General features: G+C 37.7%; 1 protein-coding gene across 16 annotated transcripts in view; it reads left to right on the top strand.

The window, feature by feature from the left end:
- TBC1D4 (TBC1 domain family member 4) overlaps positions 1-22444 on the top strand; it is a 175987-nt gene that overhangs the window by 63980 nt on the left and 89563 nt on the right. For 2 of the 16 annotated variants that reach the window (XM_070578466.1, XM_070578465.1), the window contains exon 1: positions 8152-8318. The exons of 11 other annotated variants lie outside the window; for them this stretch is intronic. The gene's annotated coding sequence lies outside the window, so the exon portion shown is untranslated. Of the gene's footprint in view, positions 1-5728; positions 5913-8071; positions 8319-22444 lie in introns of those variants that run through there. 3 more of the 16 variants (XM_070578472.1, XM_070578470.1, XM_070578463.1) reach the window with 3 other exon arrangements.

The raw sequence follows: 22444 nt of genomic DNA, 5'->3' as shown, positions 1-22444 counted from the left end.
GGCCTAGAATCTTCCCTATCTCATGTCAAAAACTGAAAATATACCCAGGCAAGGTGATTGATTCTTCCTTAGCCTTATGAAAATTTATTAAGTAAGGTTAATTTGCAAATGGAGGTAGTGCTTTTTGAGCCCAAAGGGTCTTAAAGGACTCTGTATGCATCCTGTGGTTGCTCAACTCATAAGTAGGGCCTGTTACTACAACTTTATACAACAATTTTAATATTGTTCTTTTGAAACACTTTGGTCAAATGGTCCCTGCCACTGAAGCATTTTGGGAAAAGTCCTTTCCTCCAAATGTTTATGGTTTTGAGAGGGATCCTAAAGGCCTCATGAGGCAGAGACCTTTATTGATATATCCTTATATATATTGATATATAGTTATATCAATTATAATATTGATAATAGCAATTGGGTTTTACACACGACCTCCTATTTCATACCAAGTGGTAACTAGTTCCATTTCATTACATTACACTGAAAAGCTGGAAAGAATGGTATTTTGTATTTTATTTTACTCTAATTATCTGCATTAGAATTTGAATTATTGTCATATTTACCATATGCTTGCCTTTTAGTCTTAGTAAAGCAAAAGAACAGTTGTGGAGAAGATAATTTAAATCATTTGTTTTAAAATATGTGGCACAATGTTAGGATACTTTAGTTTCTTTATCTCTTTGGCCTGATAAAGCTTTTGTCACTTGGATTCATGGTCTATGTGAAATGTCTGGCATGTGAGATTTGAGATTGGTTGAAATATTTTATATCTATTCTTAGAATGCAGGTTGTGAATTTTCCCCTTCAGTATTTCTAAGGTATTTTCACTTTTAATTTCCATGCGGTATCTCTGAAAAAAAAAATTGTGTTTAATTTTTTGGTAACCAAATATAGATCACATAGTGGTGTGCCATGACCCATCTTCTTAAGCAAATATAGAACATGTGGAGTTTATTTATAGTTTTGACCTCTAGACTTCATTGGCTCCTAGTTTATTTGGGGCATAATTCATTAGGGTTATGGGTTGCAATATTTAAGAGTCAGCTAAGGAGAAGGAGACAGAAGAAGACACATTGTCCTATCATCTGTATAATACTGGGGTATGTCTGCACCTGGATTACTATACACATTACAGTGGGTGTGGTTTAGGCATACCATAAAGGAGGACAGACTAAAAGCATAGGAACTTTTAATATGAAAGGAGTAGATGAGCGTAATAAGAAAAGCTTTGAAATAGAACATGATGAAAATGGCTACCATTTATGGAGTGATTATCATGAGTATATACTGTGTTAAGAGCTTCATTTATTAGCTTATTTAAACCTCACAGTAATACTCTGAGAGAATTGTTATTTCCTTTGGACAAAATAGGCAACTGAGTTTTAGGTCTGTGGCAAATCAGGATGAAAGAAATGAGCATGAATTTGGTGAATAAATTTAAAAATCCTGAAGCTGAGTAAAATCCTTTATATCTTCTGTGAAGTTTCTTTATATCTTCTGGATCAGAAGATTTAAAAGTTTTGCATTAAGATTCATTTCCTACAGAGGTGATATAGCAGGACAAGTTCAAATTGACACTCGTATCTTAACGTCCTAAGATTAGGAGGAACTTCTTTAGCTATCTAGATAAGGGTTTGCAAAATTTATTAAATGAAGTTACATAAATGTCTAAAGAGAAGCTGGGATTGCAGAGAACATTTGTTATGTCTTTGAAGGTCTTTGTAGGCAGCAGTCTTTAATAAATGTCTTTATTAAAGACATTTGTAGTTTTGTTCCTTAAAATTATATTTGGGATTTTGTTTTACTATGAAACTTCAACGATCGATCGGAATCAAACTGTGCGCTTCAAATTGGAGCGAGCTAAACTAACTTGTGAAAATTCAAGAGGGCCCCAATTACTTTAAATTATCTATCAACAAGAGTATTTTGAAGGAAAAAAAACCAAACCTAATGAGTATTTTTGAATAACTCTATTCTGGAAAAGAATCAAATGTTTGCTGAGACTACTGAAGTGGAATAACGAAATAATTGTGGACCCAGTCACTATTTCCCTATTATTAAATTGAGGCAGATGACAACATTCCTGAACAGAAGTGAAAACACATTTTAAAAAACCTGAATAAAAATTTAAAATTAGAAAAAAGTTCTACATGTTTGTTATAGAAAAAATTTAAAAACAAATTGAGCCAAGAGGGAAAAAATTGCCCATAACCAGCCGTCACTGTGATATGAACGTTGGTAAAATTCTGTATGTGCATTCCTAGCCTTAGAAGAATACATACCACACACATTTTTATATTCAAAGTATAACTTTCAGTAAAAGTTTTCTTGAGTGGAAGACTGGTAACTGATCAATAGCTTTTTCTGAAGAAATGATATTTTAATATCTGTGTGTATATGTATATGTATGTATGTAGAGTTTGCTCTGGGTGAAATGACTAAGACCTGAAATTTCCATCTGGCAATAAACAAGCCACAAATGATATTAATAAAACAATTACATTAACAGTAGCATCAAAAGAATAAAATACTTAGAAATAAATTTAACAAAAAGAAGTGCAAGACTTGTGTGCTAAAAACTACAAGATGTCATTGAAAAACAATAAAGAAGGTCTAATAAATGGAAAGTTGTCCATGTTCATGGATTGGAAGAATTAATATTGTTAAAATGGCATCCTTAAGTTGATCTGCAGATTCAATACAATCTCTATCAGAATCCCAGCTAGCTTTTTTGCAGAGATTGATAACCTGATCCTAAAATTCATGTAGAAAGTCAAGGGATCCGGAAATCTCAAAACAATCTCGAAAAATACAAAGTTGGAGGACTCACACTTATCAGTTTCAAAATTTACTACAAACCTCCGGTAATGAGGGCAGTGTGGTCTTCACAAAGAGATGGACATGGAGGTCTATGGAACAAAATTCCAAGTCAAGAAATATATGCTTAGATTTTTGGTCAATTGACTTTTGGCAAGGGTGCCAAGACAATTCAATATGGAAATAATTATCTTTCCAACAATTGGTGCCAGAAAAGCTGTGCATCCGTATGCAAAATGGTGACTTTGTACCTTACTTTATACTATATCCAAAAAATAACATAAAGTGGATCATAGATCTAAATGTAAGAGTTAAAACTATAAAACTCTTTGAAGAAAACATGGGATCAGATCTTCATGACTTTTCATTAGTCAGTGGTTTTTAGATATGACCCCTAGAGTACAAAAGTCAAAAGAGAAGATTGGTAAGTTGGACTTCATTAAAATTACAAACTTGTGTGCTTTGACCATCAAGGAAGTGATACGACAACCCATAGAATGTGAGAAAATATTTGCCAATCATATATTTAAAGGTACTTGTAACCAGAATGTATAAAGAATTCTTACAACTCAATAATAAAGACAATCCAGTTTAAAAATGGGCAAAGTATTTGAATGACATTTTCCCGAGAAGATATGCAAATGGCCAGTAAGCACATAAAAAGATGCTCAACGTCATTTGTCATTAGATAAATGCAAATCAAAACCACAAGATGCTACCCGACACTCACTGGAACAGCTATAATAAAAAAGATAGACAATAACAAGTGCTGATGAAGAAGCAAGGAATTGGAGCCCTCATACACTGTTGGTGGAATGCAGCCTCTTGTAGTGGAAAACAGGCAGTTCCTCAAAAGGTTAAGCAGAGAGTTACCATACGACTCAGCAATTCTACTCCTAAGTACCTACCCAAGAGAAATGAACACATAACTGCATCTAAAACTTGTACATGAATGTTTATAGCAGCATTATTCATAATAGCCAAAAGCTGGAAACAGTCTAGATGTCCATCAAGTGATGAATGGTGAACAAAATGTGGGATTTCTGTGAGTGGTATATTATTTGGCAATAAAAAGGAATGAAGCTTAAAATAACTAATACATGCTACTGTATAGATGAATCTCAAAAAGTGCCAAGTGAAAGAAACCTGTCACAAAAGACCACATATTGTATCACACCATTTATATAAACTGTTCAAAATAGTCAAAACTGTATATAGAGAAAATGGATTAGTTGTTCCCCAGACTGAGGAAAGGAGAGGAAGGTCAGGGGTATGGAGGTGTAACTGGTAATAGGTACAAGATTTCTTTTTGGGATGCTGAAAATCTTCTAAGATTGGGAAATGGTGTTGGTTGCACAACTTTATGAATATACCAAAACCCAGAGAATTTATGATATGTAAATTATATACTCATAGGCTGTTAAAAAATATAGTAGCTTATTTTCTGAGATTTTGTGGCTTGTTCTCCTCTTTCTCTTTGGACCTTCTCTTTCCTTTTTCTCAGTTTTTCCTCTCCTGCTGAAGTTGGCGCCATGCCCAGCAGTTTCTCGTCAGGCTGGGTTCCTATCTCAAATGTGAGTCCTGGGGGAGCACTTTCAAGAGTTCAGACCTTCAGAGTTGGCCATGGGCCCCTCTCGCTCACCTGTTGCTGGAGTGGACAGCAATCTTCCAGTTTCAGCTGCTGCTCTCCGATTGGCCAGCCAGGCTCCACAGCGAGTCCCTGTCTGTTGCTCTGGAGTCGCCTGTTCTCCTGCCTCTTACTCACCCGGTTGCTTCCTTTCCTTCTTTCCTCAGAGATACGGAGATAGTGCAAGTCTTTTACCAAACCATTTGTATTTTGGGATTCAAAAGGAGACTTCCTCATCTAATTGTGCTGTGGACGTAGTCCATGGGTTTTGGTTTTGATATCAGTTGTTCTGTTTTTATGTGGAGGTTTTGGAAGATTCAAAAACTCTGCTCCCGTTGCTTCTGCCATCTTTCTAGAATTCACAAGTGTCATTTTTCTGGACAATTTGAGGAAGAGATTTGGAAGGAATTAGTCTGGCAGAAAGAGAAGATATTCTTCTGGACATTTAAATATCCTTGAGGGAAAAGCCCCTGGCTCCTTAATCTTTCTAAATCCAGCACCCTGCACAGGCCCTGGCCTGAGTTAACACCCTCACAAACGTTTGTCAGATAAATAGAAGTGCAGAGAGATGAATGACCGCTTGAAGGAGAGTGAGCTAGAATTTATAACTAGGACCCACTCACCAGTGTTGACATCCAGGGGGCCTGGATGCACAGTTTCCCCTCCTTACACCTGCAGGTCAGAAACACGTCTGAAGCCTGGTCAGCAGTTCAGCTTCTTTACCTGCCTCAACTCATTAAGAACTTGTGAAATGAAACGTAACTATCATGTTAAGTTTCCAGTCTCGCTAGGATATTGATGATTGGGTTGGTCAGACTCTACATGCACCTGAGCGAGTGCTCTAGGCCCTTCATTGTCCCGTAGGTGCTGAGCTTGTGACTCGGAGGTCCATAGCCATAGATTCCTTTTCCAACCCTAACCTACCATAATCCTTGCCTGTGGGTAAACAAACCACATATATGAGATGGTGTCTTGTCATTCAGGACCTTTCCAATCTGATATGGGGGAAAACTGTCTGATCTTTGCTCAACTCTCTGTTTCTCTAATAAATCACTTTTGTTTATTCTACCCTCCTAGAAACCTTAAAAACCTTAGTAAATAGAACTATCCATCTTACAAAAATGAATTCCCTCAAGGCCCTGTATTCTTTTGAAGCTGCTTCTGGTTGCCTTGAGCCATCTCTTGTGATGTGCTAGATCCTTCCTGATTCTTTCCCTCCTCGTCAGCACTTATCTTCCCGTGTTTCATTTCCTTGGGACTCCGTTTTGCCACGTAAAGTTTGATAAAGTTGTACTGAGAGAGAAATGAAAGAAAAAGGCATAAAATGTGCTCTCTGTTCAAGACAGCATATTTATTTGTGTTTTAACAAAGGCTTACAATGCTTTAACTCAAAGAAGTTGAGTTGGGTAGAAGTTTGAACGCCTGTGCCATTTTTCAAATCCAGGTGAGGCCAGTGATTTTGGAAATAAGTAAGGTACGTAAATAATATAATTATAAGGAGCACCGTGTTCACTCTCTGAATGGCTGTCAAAATGATTGGTGGTGCATTTCTGGGTTGGGCTCTTGGATGGATTTCTTAACAAATTCTCTTGAGATATGTGTATCAAATCAGCTTGTTAAAAAGCAGAGGAACATGTGGGCATATCGCCCTCACAGTTGGATGCTTTTAGACACTGCAGCTGTTTGAAAGGCCTGAGTGAACTAATTCAATTATGCCTGCGAAACCTGTATCCCTCGTTGGTGTTAGAGCTGTAATGAAGATCCTTCTTAAAATAATGATAGCTGGGGCGAGAGAGATGTGCAAGGAATGTAGACAGCTACATTTAATTTCAATCAAAAAAAGAACAAAACACACAAAAATGGCATTTACGTTCTTAAAAGATAAGTGAAGGATTGTAATCGTGGTATGTAATGCTTGAGATTATTGAAACTTCCTTTTTTTGGTTTATTCTTTGGAACTGTGCATAGTTTTGTATATTATGCTTAATTTGACTCTTTAAATAAATGAGTTTTTGGCTTGAAGCTTTTCTATATTATCTGTTAAAACCTTTTTTTGTAATAATAAAGATGATTATGGTGAAGTTTATACAATATAAAAGTATAAATAGTAAAAAACACAAAAACAACTTCCCTTTTAATTCTCCTTCCCGTCAGGAAATGAGACTGATGCGTATCCATCTCGACTTAAAAAAATGCATATATATGCTTTATTAGTGGAGTGTCTAGTGTATCTTTTTATAAAAATTATATCATACTATTTATATTATTCTGCAACTTGATTTTTTCACCTAATAGTTTATGGTCTTCTCTCCATATAGATGAGAATTTAATGAGCTGAATTCTCCCTTTTTGTGTTCATAAGGGTATTAGATGTTGGCTTATACATAAGAAAGATGTCAGGAAGAATGACAGCCCTCCCCAAATGGTTTGCCCTTCTCTCTCTCTAGCCTAAAGAGATGTGCCAGTACCTAGAAGTCATTCGACAGCTGTCAAATCAATTGCATGGCTCTGGTGACGTGGAGGAGCGGCAACAGCTGGTAGACAAGTGTGGCCCCCACTTCTGAGCATGGGAGGAGGGACAGCAGATGGACGTATTTCTGCTGTTGGTCCATTTTTAACTACATGATTTCCCTTTAGGCGTCATAAAAAATGAATTTAGAGAAATTAAAAAAAATGATTTAGATAAATGTAGAGATTTCGCTGAACCCTCTCCAGCATTGTGTATAATCTTTTGTTTTATAATCTTTTCCAAAACTAGCATCTTCTTGATTTAATCTGTATTTCTTTAATTATTTTTGAATTTAAATATCTCTCCCTTATTTTTATTTTACTACTTTTCTTAAGAATTTTCTGTTCACATCGTCAGTCAAACTTGAATCTGTTGTTCTTGTCAATTTGCTTGAACTGTTTAACTAGTAAACACAAAACTTTTATGTAATATGTAATAAATATAAATAAATATGTAAATAAATAAATAAATAAAAATAAATATGTAATAAACACAAAAAGAGATGAAATAGTCAACTTCATGTGTACTCTTTTATCACGATGCTGTAGTGCAACTAGGAAGAAGAAAAAAGTATAATTTATTATGATAAAATATAATGTAATAGAAATTTGTACATAAGAAAATATAAAAATAATGGTAAGCAGTAGATCATTTTCTTTGTATATGTGTTAATTATTTTGTAGCAGCATGTGAATTTTGGGAATGTTGGAGTGTTTAACAAAATTATTTACACTTCTTCCCTTTATTCATTAAGGTATCTACCAGATCAAAATTAGTGAGTTTTGTATCCATTTGGTAATATGCAAAAAACACAAAATCATTTAGAACATGGTTTACACAATATAAATAATCAATAACAATATAATAACATTTTGTTTAGTAGTGATGAAAAACTAGTAGTTAGCAAGTGATTTTATTACTACCTATGAAATTAGAGCCAATAGTTACTTTAATGCTCTCTCTCCCCTACCAGAGGAGCCCATAAACTTTTCTCTGAAAAACAAAATGAGTCATGATGCGAAGCTGAGGACGTGGTGGAAGATGAGGAATTAAAAAGGCATTGACCATGAATCTATGATGCCTGGCCACGTACAGGAGTAGGTCGTCACCCATGGGTGAAAAGCAGTTCAGTCTCCTGATTTGGTTTATTTTGGACCTGCTTGCCTGGAACAGTCAGTCCTTAAGAGAGGGGCCCTGGAGTACAGGGGCTGCATGTTCTTTCCTCGTGACTGCGGATGCCAGGCATACTGTGAAACTGGCCTGTGGAACTCATTCACCCGGAGCCTGATGGCTAGCATGCTTCACAGCTCCTTCTTATTTTGGCCGGGACAGAAGTTCAGACGCTTTGTGTGTGTGTAGCTTTACCTCTCCGTGAGTTCCATTTTCCTCTTTTGTGCTTAGGCAGTGTATGTTTTTAAATACAAAAAGCCTCCTGTGGCTCTCTCACTTTTACATTCTTTGTAAATTTTACCCTTTATTCTGCGCTCATCTGGATTTAAAATGCATATGTGACGTGACTTGTTAGATTGTTAGAAATCTTTTCATCACAGATCATGATCCTCGTGTGTGTGTGTGTGTGTGTGTGTGTGTGTGTGTTTACTAAGGATGGAAGATCACATAGAAAATAGTTTTTCAAATAAAAGTTTTATTACTCAGTAAAACATATGGACCGAGGTAGGCAAACGACATTTTAAATGGGGAATTTGATTAGAAATTTCAACTTTAAATATTCTATCCTTTTCTTTGAAGCTATTACCTGAGAATGGAAGTATTTATTATACTCCAGTCATTATTATATAAATGGTTGGCTCTTGTAGTGAAAGAATGGTGAAATATTCTGTGAAATGTTCTATTCAGTCCTTTTTGAATTTTTCAACCAAAGCTTAAAGGCACAGGAAAGTGAAGGTGTGCGCCTCGCGAGACTGGGGGTGAAAGCCTTGCAGTCTGCCACAAGCTCTAAATTACTCTGGAGCTTTGCTATATATTAAGAATAAATGCAGATTTTAGTCTATTCTATAATACATCTTGTTTATTTTAATATAAAAATGTTTGAAATTGCTTACAAGTAAAATTATTTAACCCCTTCCTGCCAAGCTATGAGTAAGAATGGTTCTGCTGGAACGCATGCCATGTATATCCTTGATTTTGGGACACCCTTGGCTGACTGTTACACATCCTACAGAGTACACATAGCTTGGTTTAAATAGCTTTGTAATATGGAGGAGGAAGAGCTCAAGATCTACACATTTTAGGAGATGCTCACCAGAATTTTAATTTGAAGTCTTCATTTGGGCAAAAGTCTACAGATTTTCATGATTTGAGTAATACCTTTTCATTAATTTGTTCATTAATTTGACAAATATTCTAGTCTCCAGGATGGAAACAGTGCCTGTCTTCATGGAGTTTACAATGTAGTTGTTTTTATGATTTTGAGGTTGATAGACACATTCTAAAACTAGTTTGAACTTCTTGCCTTTATTTTCTAGTAGCTAAAAAAAATTTTAAAATCCCAACCAAAAACATCTTCATTATCTGGAAAATAAACTTGCTGCATTCTGTGGGTGAGAAAATGCATGCTAATTGGTAAATTCTGTTAATTATTGCTAAGAAGAGACATTCTCCTTGCCAGAGGATTGTATTTTAAAATTTTGTACATACCTCTTGATAGAAAAGAATTTACCGTGCTTCTGAAGGTGAAGTGCTGTGTTCTTTCTGATTATACTTTACTTTCAGCTATTAAAAAAGCTGCCTAATGCTGAGATCATTTAGTATTGTGTACTGACTGAAAACGTTTACAGAGGTAGTCCTTGCCTGGGAAGTAGCTGGCTTATAAATATCTCTTACATGCAGATTACAGCAGGTAACCTCCCCTCACCCCCACTTGCCCCCACCTTCATGGGAGCCATCATGAGAAGGCAGCTTGGGGTTTATGAAGATAATATGACTTTCGAGGAAGAAAGGGGGGGCATTAGAACAGATAAGGGTAGCTGATCTTGGAGACAAGCTCTCAAGCAGGTCTCATGACACTCATGAGGGTTGGCTGGGGCCAGAGAGAAGGATGGTATGTATAACTTCCCCTTTGAAACATATTTTCCTTCTTTTCTGACTAATTTCTAAAAAGCATTTTGAGAATTACAGCCTATTAGAGATGGATGAGAAATCAAGAAATCATCTAGTTCTTGTCTAACACTAATGTTGTATGTAAAGGAAACTCAAGTCTGTTTAAAGTGACTTGCCCGGGTTCATAGGGTTCATTAATAGCAGCATATATGCATCTACATTCCAGACCCTAGTCTTGGATTTTTCATACTAGACTTCTTCTTTTTCTGCTGTTCTTATTGCCTGTGGGAGATGATGGGACATGAAGCTGAAGAGGTGATCTGAAGCCAAATCGTGGAGGGCTTTATATGCTCTGCTGAGGGATTATCCTGTGTGTGATGGAGAGCTAATGATGATTTTAAGCACAGGCATGACATTAGATTTGCATTTAAAAAGGAAACTTTGTAATTTGGAGAATGGGTTATGTCCAGGGTGGTGGTGAATTGGTGACGTTAGGAAGCCAGTGGCGTGGTCTGTTCAAAAAATGGTGAGACTGAATATAAACAGTGGGAGTGAGGAGAAGGGTTGATTTGTTACAGGAATATTAAGGAGGTAGAGACATAGAATTTAATGGTCATTCGTATTTTGGTGGTAGGTGAGGGTGAGCGGAGAGTGAGAAATTAGGTGTTTTGATTTTCTAGGGTGCATAACAAATCACCTTACCAATTAGTGGCTTGAACCAACAGCTATTGTTTAGTTGCTCACTATTCTGCAGTTCAGGCAGGCTTTAGTGACAATAGCTCCCTACTCCATGTCGTGTCTGATAAAGCTAGAATTTTCAGGATTGCTTCTTCATTGTCTGGTGCCTCTGTTGGGATCAGTGTGTCATTTAGAGGCGGATCGGGAATCTCTTTCTTTGTTGTATCTCCACGTGGCTGCTTTAGCTTCCTCTCAGTATGTCAGTCTCATTGTAATCTGACTTCTTACGTGGTAACTGGCTTTTCTTCAGAGTACAAAAATAGAAGCTGAAGGCCTTCATAATACGTGGGTGCAGAAATCCCAGAACTTTATTTCTCCTACATTCTATTGGTCATAGTAGTCACAAGGTCAGACCAGATTTAAGATGAGGGAAAATAGCCCCCATCAAAGAATTTAAGGACACAGTTAATCCACCACAATCTGCCCTCTGGCCACAAATAACTTACGTTCTTTCACAGGGAAAATACACTTACTCCTGAGACTCCCAGCAGTCTCATCCCATCACAGCATCAGGTTCAGACTCAAATACGAGAATTTCATTCAATAAATCATGTCTAGGTTCAGATGAAGTATATTGGATGTGATTTCTAAGGTTCAGAGACCTGTGAGCTAAAAGGAGAAGTTATCTGGTTCCCCTCTCCAATATGAAATGGGAAGATAGGGGCAAGATAAGCACAGTAGACACTCAGTTCAAAAGGGATGTGTGAGAGTGGGTTACAGAGCTATATAACAGGCACTGGTCCATAGCAATTATGAAATCTAGCCAACTCCCCTCTCTTCTGGGGGCAGAGAACACACCTTGATTAGGGTCCAGTTCTCACTGGGAATGGTTTTCTGTAGTTCTTTGCTCCACCCTCTGTGTCATCTTTCCTTTCTTTCTTTTTCTTTTTTTTTTTTTGAGGAAGATTAGCCCTGAGCTAACTGCTGCAAATTCTCCTCTTTTTGCTGAGGAAAACTGGCCCTGATCTAACATTGTACCCATCTTCCTCTACTTTATGTGTGGGACACCTACCACAGCATGGCTTGCCAAGCAGTGCCATGTCCACACCCTGGGCTGCCGAAGTGGAATGTGCACACTTAACCACTGCACCACAGGGCCGGCCCACATCATCTTTTCTTTCTAATGAGAAATGACTGTGTTTGCAGCTGAATAGATTTTTCAGCCTGCTTCCTGCCCATAGAAATTTGGGGTCCCAGAGGCCTCTTTTTGTTTTGGAATGTCTCATTTCATTGTAGTCCAAGCTGGCACAACTTCCAAAATTTCTGAGAGTTTCCTTTATATCAAATTACGGTCTATTCTGTTGGATAAAAGTCATACTCAGAAATATCTTTAAAATGGATTGGCCCTTCTCTACTTTAGTCTGGCTGTCAGATTGCTGTGGGACAGCACCTTAGGAGTCTTAGAAGCCCCTTTCTGTAGCTGAGAGAGTCTAGGAGGCGGGTCCTCAGATCTTTGAGGTTTTCAAAAAGAGTCTTACTTTTTTGCTATTTATCCTGAGGCCAATTTTACTGGCAGAGCCGGGTTTTGGTCTTTGCCCAGAGACTATGAGACTATTTTTAACTTTGAGAGTCTTTTGCTGAAAAAGACTGCAGACGAGAGGCAGTTTTACCGTGGGACTGAAGAAGTCATGCATCCTTTATCTTTCCTCTAATTTCTTCTTGAAACTAGAACAGTTTCTTCTTAGCTTATCTTGCTTCTCCTGTACCTTATCACAGCAGCTGAAAGAAGTCAGTAGCACTTTTAGCTTTCTGTCTGGAATCTCCTTAACCTGATCCACAAGGTCATTAGATTCTCTTTCTGTTGTGCACATTACTGCAAATAACAGTTTGACTTGTTGTTTTGCCAGTATACAGCTCATGTCCCCTTTTCTCCAGCCTTCAGTTGCAGTTTCCTCACTGCCCTTTCAGTTCTCACTGGCAGTCTCCCTGAGTCCTCCACGTGGTGCTCACTCCCAAAGCCAATGTGACATATTTTATGTTTTTGTTATGGCACCACCTTTATTCTAGATACTGATTTTTGCATTGCTTATTGCAGAGTGAGCCACGCTCAAGCTTAGTGGCTTCAAATGGCAACATTTATTTACTCGCTACCTTGCAATTTGGGTTCTCCTTAGTGAGAACAGCTTATCTCTACTCCACATAGCATCTGCTGGGACTGGAACATCCGTAGTGGCTTCTTCACTCTCATGTCTTGAGCCTCAGTTGGCTGGTTGAAACATCTGCAGCCTGGCTAAGCAGCTCTTTTTATCTATATGGCCTCTTTACATTGTTAGTTTGGGCCTCCCCATAGCATGGTGGTCTCATGGGCAGTCTGACTTCTTACATAGCTGCTGGCTTTTTTTTCAGAGTATGGAAGCAATGGCAACCAGGCCTTCTTAGTACCTGGGCTTGGAAACCCCAAAATGTTACTTCAGTTACATTCTGTTTGTCAAAAGGCAAGCCCTGATTCAAGAGGAGGCAAGTAGCCCTCACCTCTCAATGAGAAAACTACAAAGAATCTGAAGGTATCTTAAATCCAGTACAGTAAGATAGTTCCTAGGTTTTGGGGTTTAGGTAGCTTGGGTAGATTATGATACTACCCATGTGGACCATGTTTTCTGGGGAAGGTCTTGGTTTGCTTATGGATACATTTCAAAGAAACCAAGTCCAAAACAAAACCAAAGCAAAACTGAAATCAAAAAAGAAACTGGTCTTGGGGCTGGTCACGTGGTGTAGTGGTTGAGTTTGGCACACTGTACTTTGGTGGCCCAGGTTCACAGGTTTGTGTCCTGGGCGTGAATCTACACCATTTGTCAGCCAAACTGTGGTGGCAACCCATGTATAAAGTGGAGGAAAATTGGCACAGATGTTAGCTCGGGGCTAATCTTCCCCAAGCAAAAAAAAGAGGAAGATTGGCAACAGATGTTAGCTCAGGGCTAGTCTTCTTCAGCAAAAAAAAAAAAAAAAAAAAAAAAAAAGAAGAAGAAGAAAGGGAAACTGGTCCTGCCAAAGTTGTAGACTGACTTTGTCTACCTCTCCTTTCCCTTTCCTCACTAAAATAGTTCTATTACTCTTCTCAGGTCTTCTACCTGTTATCTCAATTTCCTCTTCTATCAGCTATAGACAGCATCTCTTAAAATTTCTATGTCAATTCTACCACCTTTGCTTTTATCTCTTTTCTTCTACTCCCAATTTCTGGTTTATGGTATCCGTACTTTTTTTATGTTGTTAAAATTGATATAGTGATGTGCCCATAATTAATTTCATGCTTTGTTTGTAGGTTGATTTTAAAATTTGATCATTAGTAACAGGTTATGCTATTGTGATTCTGTAAATATTCACTAAAGTGTGAGTGTGCCGTAATTTTACGTCTTTTGTTTTACAGCCTTTTTTTTTTCTTTTCCTGGAGTCTCTACCAATTTTTTCTTGCCTTTTCTGCTTTAATTGTATCTTTAAATTTTTCTGACATCTCATTCTTACTAACTAATCCATGAAACCCTTCATTTCTTAAATGCTCCTCAGCCAGAGCCCTGTTGTCCTGTTTCAGTTGGGACTGATGGCACCGTTGTCTGTGGCACAGCCCTCAGGCTTCGATTCACTGTTTCCCAGATCCCATGACTTCCTGTTTCTTATTTTACTCTTTTGTTTTGCTCAAGCATATCTTTAAATAACTTCTCCAAAATCCTTGTATGGGTAAACCTTCTGAATCTCTTCTGATCTGAAAATTTATCTATTCCTTGACCAGAATGTTTTTTCAACATTGTAGGAAAAGAAAAACCTAAGTACTCAGAACATTGTGTCTTAATTATGCTATAAATAAATGTAAAGGAATATGATTACTTGTTTTTGTTATTTTCTCCAACTCTATGTTATGATCTTCTGTTTCTCCATTTCATCGTTATTGTTTAATTTTTTCTTTTTAGTATTCATATTTTTGAATTGTAGAAATTGCAATCAGACATTAGTTATTGGGTTTATCTATTGATAAATAATTAGATGACAAACTTGTAAAATTTTCCCTAAATGGAAATCATTACTGTGAAGCAAATAAATAGGCCTCTTTTAGGAAAAAACATAAAAATGTTTAGAGTATCCTCCCTTCCTTCTTATTTAAGATTCTGTGCTTTTTTCTCTGGTGAGATAAGGTCAGATTGCTCAAAGCTCTTGCTTCAGGAAGGTTTGTCTCTGCAGGTGAACTTGAACTTTATCTTTTTAAAACATAGTCAACAAGATCTGAAAATGTTTTAGACCTCTGAGCAGTGGTACCCTTAGGTCAATTACCCTTCCTTTGAAACAGCTGTTGAGGTGATAAAAGCTTGAGACAGAAAGTCCATTAACAGCATTCATGCCTGGAAGACAAATGTGCTTTATTGTTTTAGTATAGTCAGTGGAACTGTCTGTGAGGTTGTACCGAGATTTTTCTACACCTCTGAAGGTGTGAGATTTGATGCTTGAGATGAAAGAAACTGGATGAAGCATTCACCTTTTACATAAATTATAAGCATATGAAATAACCCTGTCGAAAACACTGCTTAAAATCAGGAACTACATTAATAGCAGGTCATGAGACCAATGAGGTGCTCTGTCGGGAAGTCCAGAGCCAGTGCGTTGCAAAAACAACCTGATCCTGGGGCTGGCCCCGTGGCTGAGTGGTTAAAGTTCCGAGTGCTCCGCTTGGGTGGTCCAGGTTTGCAGGTTCGGATCCCAGGTGCGGACCTACTCCACTCATCAGCCATGCTGTGGAGGCATCCCACATACAAAGTGGGGGAAGATTGGCACAGATGTTAGCTCAGGGCTAATCTTCCTCGCAAAAGCAAAAAAACCCCAACCTAATGCTGTGTATAAATGAAGAAGTTTAAACAAGCCAACCTATTAAAATGGAAGGAACATAAAAATTAACTGGTTCCAGAGCCGTGATACGTACCAAGGTGTCACTTTTTTTCTCTAGTGGGTTGTGAACCTCGTAAACTGTTTATGGGTTTGCTATTTCCAGTAACTCATCAAATACTACAAGGCGTCTGTGTAAATGGCCTTTGATAGTATACAGGTCAGATATTTTATTATAGTGTTGGAGGGATACATTTCATATTCTGACCTGTGAACTTCACTCCTCACTTACAAAAGAAGTACGTGAAGGTGGCCTTCTAGTTTGAAGTCAGCATTTTACACATCATTCCTGTTCAGATACTCCACCGAGTTAGGAGCCCTGGCCTCTCATGAGGAGCCATTGTGGAGAAGCAGCAGTAGATGTATCCTTTTCTGGCCTGACCGTATCCACTGCTGAGTAGGTCCAGACCAGGACATGCGCCTGCTGGGCTCCCATCTCTTTGGATTTCAGGCGTCTTCTACTTTCGTCCTTAAATTTCCCTCACAGAACAACTTTAACACTTAGAGGAATGGCAATGTTCTTTCAGAAAATATATTGAAATTCGATAAACTCATTTTTTAATTCACACACTTCTACACGCAGACTTTCTGTATTTAGTGCCTATAGTTTGACTACAAATGGTTCTTTGTATTTGCACTTGGTAACTTCTATCTTGGATGCAATCTTTTTAAAGGCAGTGATTTTTTCCCTCTACTGTGGGCTCTGCCGAATCTGCTCAATAAATGTTTGTCGAATGAACTTAATTGGATACAGTCCTGTTCTTACTGTTGTTTCCCTTTCACTCAAAGTCTGTTAGTGTATTGAAAGCACAGCAACGTTGCTTCTCGTGCTCAGAGTCATCGGGAAGAGCATATTTGATTTGTGATTTATACTGTGAAGTAAAATGTGAACCAAACAAAAATAGCTACATACTTTTAAATTTTTTAAAGATTGACTGGCAAATCTGGCCTCCATTGTAATTGAAACATGAAATATAATTATTTGTGTTATTTATAATATATTCTAGCAAGTATTTGGCATGTAAGTGGTGGTTCTCTCTGAGCACTCTCTTTTTTTTCTTTTCTGTATTTTCCTTATTTTTTTTTTTTAAGCTATCACGGCTGAAACATCTGGCAAGCTGATTGAATACACAGCCCAAATGACCATTATTCTTTTCATTTACCTCCATGCTTTGATGATCTCTTGTGTTTAATAATGATATTTCTTTTTTAGAATTCATAAGGGCCCTGGCAAGATCCAAAATTTGTGGAATTTAAACTATGGTTCTGCTGAATCTGGGTTAATAAGTAAGAAAGTAATATGGTAGTATGAATTTGACTCAAAATAAATGTGTCTGAGATGACAGTAGACTTGTGTTTACTTCTTTAATTATACTTGTCCTGGCTTCCTCATAAAGCAATTGTAAGAGTCAACTTGAAATTAGTTGAAAAGTACTTTGTAAGCTATTGGAAAGTCTACAGTTTGTAGACCTGGCCTGTGCATAGCAAGCCAAATGGGCAGTAGTGGGTAGTACATTATCTGATGGACCCAGTACAGCAAAAGATATCCATCAATTCATACTTGTAAAATGGTTGGAACAGGGCCTGGCATACCATAAGCCGTATATAATTTTTGTTATGTAAATACTAAAAACCAAGAAAATACTAATTGTGCTAGTAAAAAGGTGGTTAGGTGTAACATTCCGGAGTTCAGCTTAGTAGAATGGGGTCAAAACCAAGAAGGCAAGGGTTTCAGCAGTGCCTAAGAAATGGCTATCCATTTCATGTTCAGAGATTGGCAGCAAAGGGAAGGAAAAACAAAACTAAGTGTAGCAGTAAGATCAAACACAGGCTGGGTGTGTGTGTGTGTGTGTGTGTGTGTGTACGTGCACGTGCATGTGCCTTTGTATATTTTTTAAATTTAAAATTTTATACATTTTTATGTATTTCATTTATATATAAATTTTTATTATATTTTTATGATTTCAAAACAGATGAAGCCCATAGGGCAGAAATGATTGGAGGTGTTAAAGAAGAGGGTATATTGTAAAATTTGAAGTCTCTGTGCAGCGGAGATGGATTAGAGGCTCAGTAAAGAGGAAGGATTCGCTCTAGAGAAGGGAAGAGAGACATCTTCAGTGTTAGAGGAAAGGATGAGAAGATAGATAGATGTACAGACAGTGAGATATTGAAGTGGAAAGAAGCACATGAAAGAACTTAAACTAAGTGGTTTTACAAGTGCCATTAAATTCAAAGTGGATTGTCTGCTGCAGAGACCTTTTCTTATGTTTTTGGATTAAGATTCTTGGAGAATAAATGAAACTGTAGGAAGTGATCATCTTAGGAACGTGATGGAGAATGAATTCTGGTAATAAAGTAGAAATAAAGTGTGAAGAAGAATATGCTGATATTTATGGTGATATTTGGGACATACTATTTGGTCAAATATGACAAGCTTTGTGGTCATTATGTGTGCATTTTTAAATATGGTCTTTGGTTAACTAATTCAACAAATATTTATATGTTTATTTGACAAATATCTGTTGAAAATCTTTGGTTTCACAGGGCTTACATTTTAGCATGGGAAAACAGATGTTGAAAAGATAAAGTAAAATATATAGTATGTTAAACAGTAATAAATGCTAAGGAGAAAAATTTTGCAGAAAGAGGGAGAGAGGAAGGAAGGAGAGAAAGAGAGAGAGAGAGAAGAAAGAATTAGTTTTAGGGAGTATGGCCATTGGAATTCACTGAGAAGATGGCAGTTGAGTAATGGTCTAAAGGAGGTGAGCGAGAGGGACAGGAACGTCATGGACCTGAGGAGGAAGCCTACTGGTCTGTTGAAGGAACATTAAGGAGGGCATCGGGCTGGAGCAGACTGAGTGAGGGGAGAGTGATAGGAGATGAGCTCAGAGAGGTGGTGGGAATCAGACAGTGTAGGGGCTTGTACGCTGCCAGGCTGGATGAAAATACTAATGGAGTAAGTGTAAATAGAAAAGAGGAGAGGACCAGTCACTGAGCCCTGGGGTAGCTCCAAGGGTTAGAGTTGTGGAAGACAAGAAGGAATAAGCCAAGGAGACGGAAAAAGGAGAGCCAGGTAAGTGGAGAAGAACTAAGACAGTGTGGTGTCTGGAAGAAAGTATTCCGAAGGGGAGGAAATGATCCTATCTGCAAGTGCTTCCGATGGGTCTAGAAAGAGGAGAACTGAGATTTAACCACAGGATTTAGCAATGTGGCAGTCATACCATCTGTTTTGATGGGATGGTGGGAGCAATTGCCTGACTGATGTGGGTTCAAGAAGGAAAGCGAGGAGAGAAATTAGAGACAGTGAGTGGAGGCAACTCTTGCAAGGAGTTTAACTGTGACCGGAGGAGAGAATTGGCAGGTAGCTAGAGAATTCTTTTAGGATGGAAGGAAAACAGCAGCATGTTTGTAAACTGATGAGGAAGATAAAGTAGAGAAGGAAAAATTGATGCAGAAGAGAGAGGGGAGAATTGTTATAGCAGTGTCCTTAAGTATGCAAAAGACAATGGCATGTGATGTTCAAGTTGTGTGTGTGTGGATGGTGGCCCTAGCTAACAGCGAGTTTATTCACAGTATCAGGAGACAAGGCAGAGTATAAAGGCACAGATGCAGGTAGGTGACTAGATGTGGAAGGAGGAACTTGTGAAAGCTTTCCTTGGATGTATATCCAAAGATAATGTATGTTTTATCTGCCTGTCTACCTATCTACCCATCTCTCTCCCTCTTTCCCTATCTATCCACACACACGTACATATGCACAATGATTCTGACAAACCAAGAAGAGGAGAAAGATGAGATTTTTGTCTTTTGACAATTGCTGACTCATATACCTTGAGGTCTGCTGTAAATCTCTTTGAAGTTCATGTGCAGCATCCTTAAGCTTTCACTCCGAGCCTTGAGGAACTACTGTTAGAAAGGCAGAATGTTAGATTCTAGTTCACTTTTACTGATTGCATTTCAACTCTGGGACTGCCACTATGATTAGTAAGTGAGATGGGAATGCCAAAGGGGAATGCAGATTGCTGAAGGTGGCAATAAATGAGTCCCCTGGTATCAGAAATTAATAGCACCTTTAAAAACACTCTTGAGCCCCGGGGTTGGGCTAGTGAGAGAAAGCCCTGTCTTAGTTGATTCCGTATCCTCATCATTCTGGACGTAGACTTGTACCTGATCTCCTGGGTACTGGACCTTTTGACCATTGAGACTTGGCTTTCCATTTAATCTCTGTTTTGACCTTTTCATTTTAAGTTTTTAGCTTAATCGCTTGTCTTCTGGACTTATTCTTTCTGTGTCTTCTGGGACCCCAGACTTCTGATTTGCTGATAATTTCCCACAGTCTTCTGTGTTTTAATTGTTAACTTTCAGACCTTTTCTGCCCACTTTTTCTGCTGATCCTTGGCTATATCTGACACAATTGTCTTGATGCCTAGAATTGGTGTTCAGAAGCCAATCTCATTTTAACATAATTGATTGGATTTTTAAAATTGGGTTTATAAATTGCAACAATTGCTATGCCTGAATTGATCACATGATTTCCTAAAAATTGTGAAGTGATTTAATTAGTCAAAATATGATTTTTTAATTCTATAGTGTTTATTTAGTCTAACTGCCATAATCTACAGTATTAAAAAAATAAAAACCAACTCTGGAAATACAGCAGTGAGGTAAAAACTAAGCTTTTCTACAAACTAGTGTGTTTTTACATACAGTGCTTTTCCTAAGAAGCAAGCAAGAAAGAAAAAACCCTAATTGAAGCCTCTGAAATAAATAAAAATACATAGGAACAGATGTGATTGTGACTTAAGTTTAATATGAAGCATAAATAATGTGATTAATGCTTTTGTCTGTTTCCTAAATCTCCTTTCAAGGTTGTTTATAGTTCACGTGGCTGCAGGGTAGGTAACTGACAGAAGCACGTCTAGTCTGTAGAGTGAGTCCTCCTGGCAATACATCATATGGTTCTAGCTGTCATTAAGATAGGATTCAAGTTAGCATATTGCCAACCTGTTTTACAAGAGGAGTCTGGAATATTGCACTCTGTCTGTCAAGTAAAAAAATATATGAAAATATTTGAACTGAGAATAAGTGGTGAGCAAGAATGGCTACCATTTAGTGAGCACTTCTTATATGCCAAGCATGTATACTCTCTTATTTCACTCTTACAAGTCATTTGAAGTAGGTATCATTAAATCATTTTATACAGACACACACAAGACTAAAGTTTTAGAGAAGTTAATAATAAATTTGTATAAGGCCACACAGCCAGTAAATTGGAGAGCTGATATTAGAGCCAGTTTGAACAATTTTGGAAGGCATTAAAATTTGGTGATAACCTATATGTCCATAGGTTTAGCAGATAATTGAATGCAGTGGAGATAACTTAGGTCAATGCTATAATACTTTATTACTGTGGACTTGGTGGAATTCTCTACCACCATGGTTCTCAAATATGGTGGCAGAAGTCTGGGGTTTCCTGAGATACTTAAGTGAGATACTTAAGCACAACTGTTTTCATCAGAATGTGAAGGTGTTATGTGTTCTTGTCACTATGTTGACATGTGTACTGCTGGTACAAAAGCAATGGTAAATAAAACTGCTGGTGCCTTAGCACGGATCGAGATGGTGGTACCAAACTCTACAAGTAGTTACTGTATTCTTCACCACTAAGAACTAACAGTTTTAAAAAAGAAACGCCATATCTACTTAAGAATGTCCTTGATGGATCAGTAGAAATTAATCAGTTTATTAAATTTTGACCCTTGAGAACACATGTTTCTAGTATATGGGACAAAATGGGTACTATGTATGCAAATACAGTGGTTGTCTAGAGGAATAGCATTTGTGCAATTGAATGAGTTGTGTGGTAGGCAGAATAATGGCGCACTAAATATGTCCATGCTATAATCCAAGGAACCTGTGAGTATATTAACCTTACATGGCAAAAGTGACTTTCCAGATGTGATTAAGGTTAAAGATCTTGAGATGGGGAGCTTATCCTGGATAATCTAGGTGGCCTAACGTAATCACGTGAGTCTATAAAAGGGGAAGAGGAAGACAGAAGAGGTCATAGAGATGTGATATGAGAAGGACTTCACCCACTTTGGTTGGCTTTGTAGATGGAGGAAAGGGCTGTATTCCAAGGAATGCAGATGCCCTCTAGAAGCTAGGAACAGCCCTCAGCTGATAGCCAGAAAGAAAACAGTCCTCAGTTCTACCACCATAAGGAAATGGATTCTCTCCTAGAGACTCCAATAAGGAACGCAGTCTGCCAGCGCCGTGACTTTACACTGGTGAGACTCGTACTGGACCTCTGACCTGCAGAACTGTAAGGCCATAAATTAAGTTTGTGGTAATTTGTTGGTGCAGCAACAGAAAACTAATACAAATTATGAGCGTAACTAGTCACTTTTTCCATGGAACGCCATTTTTACTTGAAAGAATGACTCCCATCAAAAAATGGTTAGTCAGTCCTGGGTATTTGGCAGATGTTTTCTCAAAAATGGACAAAGTGATCTTGCCACTTCAAGGAAAACAGCTAACTGTATTGAGAATTTTGGAAAAACTTGTATTTATCACTGTGAGCTTGCTAATACTAAATATTTCTGATGGGACTAGTGGTGATATTAACAAATGTGTTATTTTGATGATATTTAATAATATGTGTCACTGTCAACATTTGTATAACTCAGTGAACTACTATTTCCCAAAAGACCAATGCATGAGTTATGAATGAAGTCGTGCATTGGTGAATGATCCATTCAAAGCGCATGATGAAGAAATGGATTTTAATCAGAGTATAGTAAGTTCACTGATAGAGTTTCAGGTTTCACATT

Source organism: Equus przewalskii, chromosome 16, assembly GCF_037783145.1.
Source record: "Equus przewalskii isolate Varuska chromosome 16, EquPr2, whole genome shotgun sequence".
Classification (NCBI taxonomy): Eukaryota; Metazoa; Chordata; class Mammalia; order Perissodactyla; family Equidae; genus Equus; species Equus przewalskii.
Note: the sequence above shows the minus strand (reverse complement) of the source record. Positions and strands in the feature narration are given on the sequence as shown.